This window comes from Leuresthes tenuis, unplaced genomic scaffold (assembly GCF_036924035.1).
Source record: "Leuresthes tenuis unplaced genomic scaffold, fLeuTen1.0.hap1 SCAF_6, whole genome shotgun sequence".
Classification (NCBI taxonomy): Eukaryota; Metazoa; Chordata; class Actinopteri; order Atheriniformes; family Atherinopsidae; genus Leuresthes; species Leuresthes tenuis.
Window position 1 is genome coordinate 17,986,966 of NW_027325360.1, and position 13,910 is coordinate 18,000,875.

A 13,910-nucleotide genomic window follows, 5' to 3' on the forward strand; every position below is an offset into this window, starting at 1 on the left:
CTCTGGGAAGGTGTTGAGACAATCAAACCATGCAGGGATTAAAAAAGATTAATACACAGCACAGGAAATTAAACTTCAGCGACTTTAACGATATTCATGAGTGTAACTCACTTACTCACTTCAGGCAGGCACTTTAATAAGCAAAGAATACAGTAAGGAACCAAAATGCTATCAATCAATCAAAGTGAGATGCAATTTGAGTCGCAAATTGATAAAACGCCAGGCTTCTCTTAGCGTATTACTTTTGTTAATACGCTGCTAAAATATGCACTCCACCTTCCAACTGTTGGCAGTTTAATGAGTACAGCAGATTAGATTTTACTTAAGTAATTAAGGTGTTCTTAATTTCATCAGCAAGTAAAGAAAAGTATGTGAAATTGGTTGTGTGATCAGAATTTGGATAGCAGAGTGGAAATAGGATTTTTCCAATCATTAAAGCCCCCGTATCTGTGTGAAATGACAGTGACTTGTATTGAGTAACATGGTGAGAGCATGAGGAATCACATGTGAGTGAAGCCTCGAGCATGCAGCGGGACAATTGAGATTCCAGTCTTAGAAGAAATAAAAGGAAATTCTAACAACAAGCAAAAAAGAATAATGAGGCAAAACAAGAACTACAAAGTCCAAAAGGTAATTCAGTGACCCAGATACTAAAGCTTTTTTTCTGTCATTCTGTTGTCCCCTGTCTTGTCCAACCATCATCTTGAGTTAAGGCAAGCATTATGCTGGAAATACTATTTGTTTAGGTGAGGAGCAGCCACAGAGCTAATATGAGCACAATTTGCTCAGCAGGTCATAGGCGGAGGAAGTAAATGAGGCAGTTCTGCCCCCTCGGGTGCAGCTCCTGCCTCATACATCACTGGATGTTTTATTCAATACAACCAGGAAGGCTCTATGGCAGGTGCCCCGACTGTGGGGGCGCCTGCCCTGCTGTAGGGGCCCATATTACATACAGCGAGCTACCTATCTACAGCGCTTCTAGACTCAGAATGACTGGAGCCAGTGAGGAAGATCAATTTGGAGAATGCTTGTAGTCTAATGATAAAACATACTGCGTGTAGCTTTTTCACTGCACAGTCAGCATAATGTGAAGCTCATCTGTGTGCAGTGTGAGCACTGAAGCTTAATATTGCAAAGCAACCTCAGCAACCCGTGAGGCTTAAAGTTCAGAGGAGTCAAAACAGGCGAGACTTTATCAAGTCACATTCATATTCAAGAAAAACATGAATTTCAGATGTATTCATGATGATCAGCCGCTTCTGGCTCCGTTGGAGGCTTGGGTTGCAGAGGTCATTTGCAGGAATTCACTGGACAATGACAAGACTTCAGTGCAGCACAGATCATTATCTGTGTCACCGGGCATAAAGTGAAAAGTTTTACAGTGTTACGCACACATCTCCAGGAATTTTATGAGTTCCTCCATATAATCCTGTCACACTATGAAAAAAAAATACAAAAAGACTGTAAGTCATTAACACACCAGGGTGAAAAATCATTAATTGCAGCAGACTCTGTAGTCACCCTCCCCACACGCAGTGACGCACGGGGGCGTACAGATGAGAAATTCTCACCTTTTGCTCTGCGCCGCAACCCCTCCAGCCCTACACATCCCTGTCTGCGGTGCCTTGCCCTCTACAACAGACTTAATTGCTACCCGTACTTGAAAAGACAAATATCACACATCAAAGCAGTTCCTAAAGCTATTCGGTAGTGGCTCTCTAACAAGTCGGTTTTAACAACACTTCGATCATTGCGGGTCACGCATGGAAACAAAGAGTTTAAATCTGAGACATCGTCATACGGGCAGCGTCCTGGGAAGAGAAAGCGTTAACAAACATGGATTATTTTCTGGCGTTGCTTTATTTACTATCAAAGAGATGTCCAGCGAGACTGACAAAAAAAAAAGAAAGAAAAGAAAATACAATCGTGGAAACAAAGACAGATTCCAGAAAATAAGAATCTGCAAGACTTGGATAGACAAATGTAGCGTAAAATGTAAAATATATTTACCATAAATTGTTCCTTAGTGCAGACTAGAACTCCATGCAGATTGTAGTATTCACTGATCAATCTGCCTCGTTCTTCTGTGGGCCAAATTAAAAAGGATTCATTATGTTCCACCAAAATCCAGCAGCTGCTTCGTCGGTGTCAAATGTCGATAAAGTTTATCCCGTCTTCCGATGGTATGCAAATATACCGGTAACCCTGCAAATTAGATTCCACACTCTAGCCTCAAGCATGCAAAGTTAATAAGCTTTGCCTTTTTTCTCTCGACTCGGCTGCCAAATTTATGTCGAGGGCAAGAGCGCAGGTCGGCAATTTCAGAAGCGTCTTCAGAAGGATTGCGCACCAAGTGCGCTTCTGGTTTTCAGCGTTTACCCTCCGAAACAAAGTCAGGGGTCCCAGTTGATCTTTTCTCTCGCTTGGGGATATCTCCAAATACAATAAAAACTCTTTTACGAAAGGCTCAGTGGTTGAACGGCTATGCAGTATTCCAAAATCCCCCCGCTGTTACGCATGGGTCCGCCTGCTCACTACGGACAACCTTATGTGAAATGTACCATGCAAATGTCAAGAATATTTTCTAGGCAATATTGTGTGAGGGTACCCTGAAAAAAGTCAAGGCTGTGCCAAAGTAGCTGCCTGGAATATCCTAAACTGATGCGATGCGATGTAAAATCCCGATGATCAGGCTCCGCTCCGTCTGTCACTTTCTCCGTGGTGTCGGCAGCCTCTCTGAGATGTGTTGCCTCCCGATTGAGACTCTGGTTTCCAGAAGAGGTTGCGAAGTGACCTCGATAGCAAAGCTCAGTGAGGCATTCGTTGGCCACCTATATAGACAAAATCATAAATTGTAACGCCTCGATAAAGAGCTAGCTGCTTCCAGCAGCTCCGGGACGTGGTCCTGCCCTGCTGCCGAGCTGCCGAGACTGACAATAACCCGGAACGCTGCAGACTGTCAGGCTGCTCAGACCGCCCACCGACCAATCACTGTACACAGGGAACAGAAACATTCCCACGGGTTGGCCAATCATTGGTAATTGACGATTGTTACCATAGAGACGCTGGGCGTCTAAGCGTCTGAAACCACGTTGTTTATTCGCAGAAGAAGAAAAAAAGGTTTGATATAAATTGCCGTGACAGGTTGCAGATTGAGATCTTTAATCACTCTTTTAACCATAACAGCGCACAGCCCCCTTTTTTCCTTTATTTACCCCTCAGCACCCTGGTCGAAGGTTAAAGGCACCGTCCTGTAGTGGGACGCACAAGGATACAATCTGCATGCATCAGAGGAACACATTTGAGATAAAGGCTGGTAAACTTTAAACCGTGACAATGCAGCTGCTCTTCTGCGGGAAATAAAGAATTTATTAAAGTGTCAATGTGTGCGTGTATGCTGTGCATTATTTTGCTTTATAGTTTTTCTGCAAAGGAGCTGGGATTTCTTCTTGAGCAGTAGCTCTCCAGGCTTTCTAAAGATTTTTTAAAAATGTTCCTATGGACATTGCCTGCTCATTTTTAACTCCAGTTAAAAAGTGTTGTTGTTGTTTTTTTGTTTCCTAAGCCACTAAACATTTACTTAAAATTGAACTCAAGTGAGTGTGGTGTCATCACATAGCACACAACTTGGCAAAGAACCAGCTCTAAATTCTATCTTTTGGCATCTTTTACTGGCAGCCTGTCACAAAAACACATAATTTATTCCCATTTATTTAGTTGCCTTTGCTAAAATGGCACAACTAACACAGTTTTGACAAGCATAGAATAGTATTTTTGCACCAACAAGGTGATTCTGAAAGACCTATTAGGTGGAAACTTGGTGGAAACTCAGGATGGTTTTCAGTTTTCCTAAAAAAAATGAGGACACTGGACCAGTGGAGGATGGAATAAGAAGACCCAAGAAAACAATCAGCAGTAAATTAACAGGATATGAGAAAGATGTCCTTAAGAAACAGAGACCTGAACAGGACTTGAGAGATGCATCTGGCTCCTCACTCCTCAGAAATGGCATCCATGGAAGGCTGGCTGTCAAGAAACCATTCTTAAGGAAGGAAAACAGGGAGAAAAGGCTGAGGTATGCCGAATGACACCAAAACGGGACTGAAAACCAGTGGCAACAGGTCTTATGGAGGGATGAATCCTCCCCAGAACCAGGACCTCAACATTATTGAAGCAGTGCGGGATCATCTTGACAGAGAACGCAACAAAAGACAGCCAACATCCAAAGAAGAGCTTTGAGAGAGCCTTCGTGAAACTCAGAGAACAAGAAAGTTTATCTAAGAGGGTAGAAGCTGTGCTGTAGCATAGCTCATTAGAAATATACAACTCTGTTTTTGCCATATACACAGTATCTTCATTCATGTTTACACATGTTTCAATAAATTGCTGCACGTATTTCCTGTTGTCCTGGCAATAGATAAGCTCAACCCTTTTGCCCAGTTCTATCAAATTATAATGGGTGAAATATTAATGAACACTGGTAGATTCTTACAACAACACTGGAAATGATTATAAGAAGCCATATAATTATGCACACTCATACACCATTGACTCTTTTTTTTTAACTACCTCTGAATTAAATGAATATTTCTTTAAAACCATCATTTATCTGTGGTATAACTGTGGACTTTACATTGCAGAATTCCACCACTGACACCTCCAGCTAATATGTGTCAGGAACACTTGCAAAATGCCTATTTTTGCAAAATGTCATTTCAACAGTGGGGAAGTGGGCAGCTCACTCTGACTGAAGCCGTCAATATTCTTCTTCCTCCTCTTGGCGACTGTGCCCGGTGCACACAGACCCGGGCACACACAAAAGCAGTACAAGCAATCACACATCATGGACTCTCATAATAAGCTGACGCTGGGAAGTGGGTGATGCAGCACTCAGCTTATGCCAGTGCTGATAAGAGCCTGAAAGTATTACCTCGGTCTGGCAGCCCGCTCCAAGAAATCCATCCTGAGCCAGGTCATCAATTCTGCCCTATCTGATTGCTCACCAATCCCTGGCAGCTCCATGTCGCTGTCCTGGCTTCTGCCTTTGAAATTTTCTCTATGACTTGCACTTTCAAGCTAGTCCTTTCACAGAAACACAGACACATGCTGTATGTACAGAAAGGGCCTTATCAGGTCTTTCAACTACATTAAAAATAGTACAAACAGAGAGCATGTGCTCCCACAGAGTTAAAATTTCTTGAACAATGGCGTGCCTGACTCAAGTCAATCCCTTAAATATATTAGCTACAATTACTTCTTGCTTTCATTGTTGTGGTGGACCTGCACATGCATGAGAGTCTGTGGAGTTCAATCATACCACTTGCACTCAACCGGAGCTATGTCGTGCTCCAGTGAGGCAGGCAGGCAGGCAAATAAGCCATTTGATTAGCTGATAAGCAGATGACTCAACAAACATTCAAGGCATGTTTACTGTGGTTTGATTAGAGTATGCCCAATTCGCAGAAGATTGGACACAAATACGTTGTGAAAACACTCAGCTGTTCCAATCCCTAAGGCAGCATGAGGGCACATAAAAACAATGAATTATTTATGGTGGAGACTAGTGAAATATAACAAAGGAAAATTTTCTGTGGGCTATATTAAATGTATTTTCCAAAATAATACATCTGTGTCTATGCATTTCCCCAGAAATCATTCCCGCTGACAGGATCTAGAACCTGAAGATTGGATATGAAATCATATTTAGATATTCTCCTGCCAACAAACCTATGAGTGTTTCTCTGAAACACCAAAGGAAAGGTTTATTCGCATGCTAATTGTGCCTCCTCCTTTCTTAGTAATCATGATCAAAGGATGTTTGCTTTGTTTCAGATGTAGGTATTAGCTCTGGCTCAAAATGAAAGACCTCACAATTAAGGCAAGCCTTTTGCATGCCTCATCGGAAATAGGGTTCACACTACCAGTAAATTCAGGTTCAGCCTCAGCAAAAATCCCTGCTGCATCTGTCTGAATGGAGCCTCTCATAAATAAAGCTCTTGCACGCACCATCCAGCGCTAACATTAATGTCTGTCTCAGAGCTGAAAGCCTTACGCTGTTACAATTTGTTCCTGAAAGTGAACTCAGTTTAATTGAGCAAAGTTCAAGACTTCACAAACAGTAAAAGCAACAGAGGAAAAAAATCAATGGCAACAGAGGCATGGAAAAAAGAGATAGCATTGATTTATCTGCCATTGATTCATGAGGATCGCTGCATTGTGCCCTGTGGGTGAAATGCACGCTGTCTGCCAACTGATGGGGATGAATCTGAAAAGGTGTCAAGTGGTTAGAGGACACAGGGGTGGAGGATGAGATTGGTGTGTGCGTGTTGGTGGGTGGGGGGGTTTACACAGAAGTGGCAGGGAAGAAAGAGTGGAGTGGGCGCAAGGGCATGCAGAATCTACAGATGGAAAGTGGAAGAACAAAAGCTTGAGAGCAAGCACCATTGCAAGGATGACACGATCACTATGCAGGGCTCTATGGTGTTGTCTTAAATGTCTGACAGAAGCGAGACAAAATCAACATGAAAGACACGAGTGAACAAACAAAAGGCCTCAAGACACCTGCTAAAACTTAAGACTGCCCTGCACCTTTGACAATACTAACACTGACATATGGAACTATTTTAACAGTTTTAAGCCACAGAGCAAGCACTGCAACAACAAGCCATCTTCACTTTATTATGTGTAAAGTTAAAGGAGGCTACAATAATGTTGCACGGGAAAGCATTTGTCAAATGCTATCGCAAGTGCTTAACAAGAAGAGCATCTTTCGCAATATTTTAAGTCTCTGCAACTGGTAGACAGATGCCTCCTAAGAGACTTCACACTGACAACCACATGTTGTTGAGAGGAGGGAAAGCCAAGATGGAGATCAGAGGCCACAGCAGCCAAACAGACACACAGAATAACAGAGAAGTGTTATTCTTGAACTATGGTATCTTTACAACACCTCTTAGGCTCCTCTGAGGCCGTTTGCAATTGCACCACCAACTAAAATAACTAAGCTGTTCCCATTGCAATTCATTGCCTGTGTCGCAACTTTCACAAGCTTTTTATTAGAATTGCTAGAAAAGTCACATTTTCACAATTCATTAAACTCTGTCAAACTTGCTCAATCAGTGTTTTGTATTCAAGGTGTAGTAAAAGTGTGGCTGACTTGACAGGAAGTTTGTTGGTTGCTCATGTTTAAACAGTGCAAGTTGCACCTGAACAGTTTTGGTAGATAAAGATTCTTTTAAGGTGCTTCGTGTGATTGTTTGTCATGAAAGTCGCAGTGTAAACAAAGCTGATGCAAAGATTGTCTTAGAAGGTTGATTTCTGCTGCAGTGTTAGTGCAAACCTGGAGAGCATCTTGGTTTCCTGTGTGTGACCACTCAGATATCTTCATAACGTGCACACAGGATGCTGCTTGCAGGCAAGGCTACGTTATAGTTTTTATTTTTGTTTGTTTTTTGCCGGTGTCACAGGTAGTCATGTGAACATAGTTTATAAAAGATAAAAACAAAACAACAAAATCCTATCACTGTCAAAGCATGAGGTTGTGAAAAGCAATAACCGAACAAGAAATGCTAATTTTCTTTTTTAGATACTCAGAGATGATCTGAGATTAGACAGTGTTCATTTCACACTGTCAAGTCCGTGCATGCTTTAATTTAACACAGGCACAAAAGTGCCTTCGTATAGGGAGGTTGTGCACAGAATGACCCCCGTCCCATCTGGAAATCACATGTCGGTTCTTCATAGTCATAAAAAATGAAGATGAAAGAAGAAGATGCCCAAATTGTTTGAATTTTCTACACCTAACTATGTTCCATTAAGTGGGAGGCTTTGAAGCAAAAGTCCTTGCATCTAGCTGTCACTACACTGTGGAAAAATAAAACAGTTTTTAACACCTTTCATGTTGTTTGTCACCTTTGTGCTAGCTGCCTGCAGAACATAAAAAACAGACTTGCTAATATTATTCTATTTATCAAGTAGTACTTATGGGGGGAAATCTGAAAATTTAACATAAAGGAAATTCCATAGTAAAGACAAAAAAAAAAAAAATTTGAGCTTCCTGTAACACATGAAGTTCAATTTATTGTCATGTGAGTTCTTGTGTCTCCTAGACATTGTTGATACAATTTTAGATTAAATACCCTGAAAAAAATGCTCTCTAGAGTACATTGAAAATAAAGACACACATTCATATAAGATCATTGTTTGAAAACAGGACCTTTCTTTTTTACTGGATCAAAGACTGTTTGTCAAGATCACCCCAAATAGCAAATACTTATTTCTCGTACACTCGTGTCTCAGTACTACCGACTTTAAAAGGGTTTCAAATACGTAGTGTGTTCATTAAGTAAAACTGACTGTGAACCGACTATCAACACTATTGTCCCACTACATACTGCAATACAGAATGAACAGGAGGAACTGCTTACAGCGCACGTGTACACACACACACACACACACACACACGCTTGTGTGAGACAGAGAGCTGTGGGAAGATCTTGGGGGAAAAATTCTGTGGAACATGAGGAATTTGTTTAAACTCATATTCCATTTATATAGGGCATTTAAAAAATTTTAAAGTCATTTTATTTTTTTGGGTGTTCATCAATCATGCAGATAATGCAGGATTTCTTGTCCTTGTAAGTTAAGCATTCACTCTTATCTTTAGTGATAGTTTGACCAAGCAGTAGTTGGCTTTCATCTCTGCTTGGGAACGCGACACTGTGACAGAACGCTGATGTTCATTATTTCCAGAGAGGACAGTATACTATGTTTTGAAAACTGTAAACTGCATAGCATCAAGACTGTTGTAGCACTCAGTGTATAGTATCTTGATAGCAGCTTTTGAGGACTAAATTCTTACCAAATTTTAACAAAACACTTGAGTATTCACTGAGCAATACCCGTCTTTAGTCAGCAAGCTTAGTTCACAACAAACACTTGAAACAGGAAGAAACATTGGATTCATAATTTCTTAGGTTCATGTGTTGCCCACGTCTTTGGGGTTGGGATAGGGGTTTAGGATTCATATGTCTATCCACCCATTTTCTATACCTGCTTAATCCAACTCAGGGTTGCGGGGAGGCCATAGCCTATTCCATCTGCCATTAAGTGAGAGGCAGGGTATACCCTGGGCAGGTCGCCAGTGCATCACAGGGTGGGTTCACATGTGTTGACAAATGTTGAAGAGGAAAATACAAGATCTCCAGATCCTGATATCAGTTTGCATCTTTTGGTAACCCAATCACAAGTGGACACCTCCAAGTGCAGCTGCGAAAGCACCCAAGAAGAGTTGAAGGTGCACTGAGATCTGACTGATCAGACCTCACTCTGCGGTGATCTAGACTACATACGGTCACATTGTTTTATCAGTATGAATGGGAGTATCTTAGGTCACAAAGAGGACAGCCTACTTGCTAATGAAAAATTCTAGCATTTGGCAATCCTGCATCAAGTCCAGTATCCATAGCTATTGGTCATTTTAAACTGCGCAGGCCCAGTTTCATCATGGGTTGGGTATAGAACGGCAATAAATGATGGAGGTCGGTCCCGATGATGGTTGGGAGAGACAGGTTGGTTGAATTATAGAGTGAAAATCTGGATCGTGTGTGGATGCAAGCTGGATTTCCAGTATACAATTTAATCAAATCCTTTTTATATTCCAGTTCCCAATAAAAAGTGATCTCAGGGCACTTTATATAATCAAGAAATCCAATCATTTAACAACTCCCTGTGAGTGTGCACTTGGTGACAGAGGAGTGAAAAAAAACACTTTTTAACAGGAAGAGACTTCCAGCAGAACCATACTCAGGCACCCATCTGATGGCTGGAGTACGGTTGAAGTTAGGGAACAACAAGAAAGGAAGAGAAAACAACAACAAATTAAAGTTCAAGCAGCGATGATCGGGCCCGAGCACGTGCGCAAATCCGGGTAGGTGTAGAGAAGGCAGTGGGAATCCCATGTATATGAAGACATCATCATTAGGGTTTTTTGAAAATTCGTAGGGCGTGCCACTGAGCTATTCAGCTCCGGACACAAACAATATTCTTTACATACGTATGAGGTCATCAGCGTGGACGTCTGTGCCAAGTTTCATGACCTTGCGATGATGATATGGATTTCAACCCACAAACGCCATGACACGATCTTTGCCACCTGGCCATGGCCACACCCTTCAGACTTTGGAAAAGATTCTCCTAACTTTTAATCTCCATGGCTGAAGAGTAACCTGACCAAGTTTGAAACCGGTACCATTACATCTGTAGGAGGAGTTCGATCATATGCGAGTTGTGGAATTTGGCAAAACAGCAACAATTTGCATCCTTCACTCAAAATGGCTGACTTAGTGGGTCTAGCACCATGACGTCCCAAAGGTTTTTTGTGCGTCTGGGCATGATGAGGGCGTGTGCCGAATTTCGTGCGCCTATGCAAAACTAACCCCAACGGCACAGTAATTTAGTAAATGTTTAGGGGGCGCTAGAGAGAAATTTTGACGCAATTCGACTAAAACGTAACAGCAACCAGGCCTGACGTGCCTGGGAAAATTGGTGAGTTTTGGCACACGGGAAAGCACTAAAAAGGGCGAAAAATGCGCAATAATACTAACGCCTTGAAGAACAATAGGGAATTCTATGCTTGCAGCTCGGGCCCTAACAATAAACGCTGAGCAGATTTGTCTGGGCAGAAATTGCAGATCATAAAGGTAAAGCAGAAAGATACAACGAGGAAAAGAAGCATAAAGTACAGGAGAGGGAGAGACATAAAGTTAATGACATGCAGTTATGACATACAATTGGAGAGTGAAGTAGAGTATAGAGAGGTGCACAGTGTATCACAAGAGGTCCCTCTGCACTCTGGGTCTTCAGCAGAAAAACTAAAGGATTGTTCTGAGTCATCTGAGTACTGACAATAAATTTGATAAATGTTTTTAACCTATAGTTAAGTCTCAGAGAATGTCTGCCTCCCTAACTCGAACTGGGAGTCAGTAACACCATTCAGTATAAATACATCGTGAGATAGATTGATTCTCACATGTTTAGGTTTTGTCAGATTTTAGAAGCAGAAAGTACATCAGGCATTTAAGTCTTTAAAAATAATTCTAGCATGAATAACTCGTTGATTTCATTGTATAGATGAATATAGAGTGTCATCTGCATAGCAATGGAAATTGATTTTGTGTTATTGTTCTACATGATAATATCAACTTGTGGAAGAATGTATAAGGTGAAAAATATTGGTTCAAGCACAAAACCCTGTGGAACTCTGGTAACTCTGGTGTGTGTGTCAGAATTATTGTTGACATGACTAAACTTGAAACTGATAAGTATGACTTAAATCAGCCAGCTGCAGTTCCTTCAATCACAGTGTTATGTTCCAGTCTCTAAAACGCTTGCATTTGATCATGGCAGCAGATGTAAACTGTTTATCTGAATACAAAGCAGGGAGATAAGATGTAAGATGCATCCTAATGACATGTATTAAACAAAATAATTTAAGCTGTCCACTAGTGATCAGATGAATGTTGACATATTAATACCAGGTCTGAGCAGGTACACTCATACTCGTAGAAATGGGTAGTCTGGTACTGCCTGACAGTAACTAAACCTGCTTACTAACAGTTCATTTTTAATAATAAACACGTTTATGAATTAATATATTATGTCATACAACACATTAGGTGTACAAGCTGATGTTTTCAGGACAAAGTTATTAATTAAAATATGTTTTATTAGAGTTATAATAAATTGTAATGATTAGAGTTGTAATATCTAAAATATGTAATATGTAAAATCTTTTTCTTTTTGCAAAAACAACTAATTACATAGTTTTTTTTCAATAAATATGAAATACATTTTCGATGTTGATGCACCTACTGTGAAACAGCAGAGTTCACAGTTAGTTACAAAAGGTTTTATGTAGTCAGTCATTTGCATAAATGGATAAAGCACATCACAAAATTCATGGGTTTTTGGCAGCCCTGTTGGCAGTTACTGTACTTTGAATTCATTGTGTTGCATTTTGAATTGTTTATTTCAAGTTTTGAGGTAGCTGGTTTAGCACTTTCCAGGTCTCTCCATCTTAGTCACTCAAGCTCCAGCGGACAGAGGGACCATCATCCTCTGCTATACACAGTGCTCAGCTCTGCCCAACTTTGTACCTCCATCCACAAGTGATAGAGCCCTATCAATTCTGACAGCTCCCCAAAGTTATTGGGATTTGAGTGCTCCCATCTTTCACCCACACTGAACCCCCAAAACACACACGAGAAGTACATGCAACTACACACATTATTTCCTCTACTGTCTATTAAAAGAAAGAAGGCTGGTAAAGAATGATGAAGAAAAGTGGTCAAAGTTAAGAAAGAACGAGACGTGATGGTATCGGTAGAGAAGGTAAGGACAATGGGATACTTTGTCCCTGGTTTCATTTTTGGCTTGTGTTTAATTTGGAATGGACAGCTAATCACATTAGAGGCAACCTCTCTGCAACACCCGGGCAGTGCTGTCTCCTGAAAGCAATCGCCATGCTGAAACAGCCTCGTCGGATTCTTGGTCCAATTACTTAACTTCATAAAAATCATCCTTGATGAAACTGAGTGGCACGCTCAGATTATTACAATATCTTTACTATATAGGGATTTTAGCAGCAGGACAAATGTTGAGAGTGATGACAAAAATCATCAATTACCAAACATTTGTTTTGGAGGGGGCTTTTCTCACTGTGCAGGGCAACCTTAATTTCTAATACATGTTCTGAAGGAATGAGTGAAGTTGGGCAAATTCACTTTGTAGCAATCTGCAACTTCACCACAAGGTGCCACTGAATCCTTCACAGACAAACTTTAGGATATTGCTGATTCAACTGAGGTCCAAATGGATCACTGTATGACTCATGTGTACTAATGCTTTTTCCACCCTACCTTCTGCATTTACTCACGTATTTGTTTAATGTCTACAGTGACTTCTCTTAGACAAATTCACTTAGCCCTAAACTAAAACACCATGAACTGCGAGCGACTTTGGATCATTGTGTCAGCGTGGTATGTGAGTTGTTTATGATTTGGTGAACTGCTGCGTTGTGGCTAAGCCTGGGTATTCACACCACAGGCCCTTGTGCTGCAGCACAGCTGTTGCCTACACAATCATTTTACAAAGCACTGATTGTGGTAATGGACATAAGTAGCCTGCACAGGGGTTTGTATTTAATGGTTGATACAATTTGAAAAGTGGTGACTTGTTGTAACTTGATACAAAAAGAGAAATCTGTCATCATAACAGGTGAGCTATGTTTTCTACCTGTGATATATTGCCCACACACGAAACAACAGTGAAAGGTGAACGTTTCATGATATAAGATGACTGACATGTCAAAAACTGCATATTTTGTTGTAAACTGCTTCTCTAATGCCCAACTTACACAGTATAAACCTTAAATAGCATGGCTGTCAAACCATGGCTGATATGCTTGTATGTATCACACAGCCACTGGGGATGCTTTAATCTGCTAACATGGAAGCTGAAAAGAAAATCATGATGTTTAGCACTCGCCAGGCAGCCAGTGTGACGCTGGTTCTAACAGTTAATAAGCAGGTGTGCATGGACACATCCAACATGTGCAGAGCATGATTAGCTTTAACATGAAATGAAATTGGCTTTCTGGTAAAGTTTACTCCAGTTTCCAGTCTGTAAACAGGACATTGACATCTATCTTCCTTCAAAACTAAACAAAAAACTTACCTTTTTGAAAGGATATTTGTTTAACTTAATTGTCTCTTGTGCAATATTTGGTTTAATATGCTAATTATATTATTATTATTATTATTATTATTATTATTATTGATAACCCATATCAATTCCTTTTGTTCGTATTGGCCTTTTTTGCCATTTTCTTTCTATCTATCTATCTATCTATC

General features: G+C 40.7%; 2 protein-coding genes across 4 annotated transcripts in view; one reads left to right on the forward strand and one right to left on the reverse strand.

Moving 5' to 3' along the window:
- The window catches only part of fam222aa (family with sequence similarity 222 member Aa), a 50,371-nt gene extending 47,445 nt beyond the window's left edge, over window positions 1–2,926 (reverse strand). The window contains exon 1 of the mRNA XM_072387975.1: window positions 2,011–2,926. The gene's annotated coding sequence lies outside the window, so the exon portion shown is untranslated. The remainder of the gene's footprint in view (window positions 1–2,010) is intronic.
- Window positions 1–13,910, forward strand: part of git2a (G protein-coupled receptor kinase interacting ArfGAP 2a) — a 125,241-nt gene that overhangs the window by 87,063 nt on the left and 24,268 nt on the right. The gene's annotated exons all lie outside the window — the stretch shown is intronic.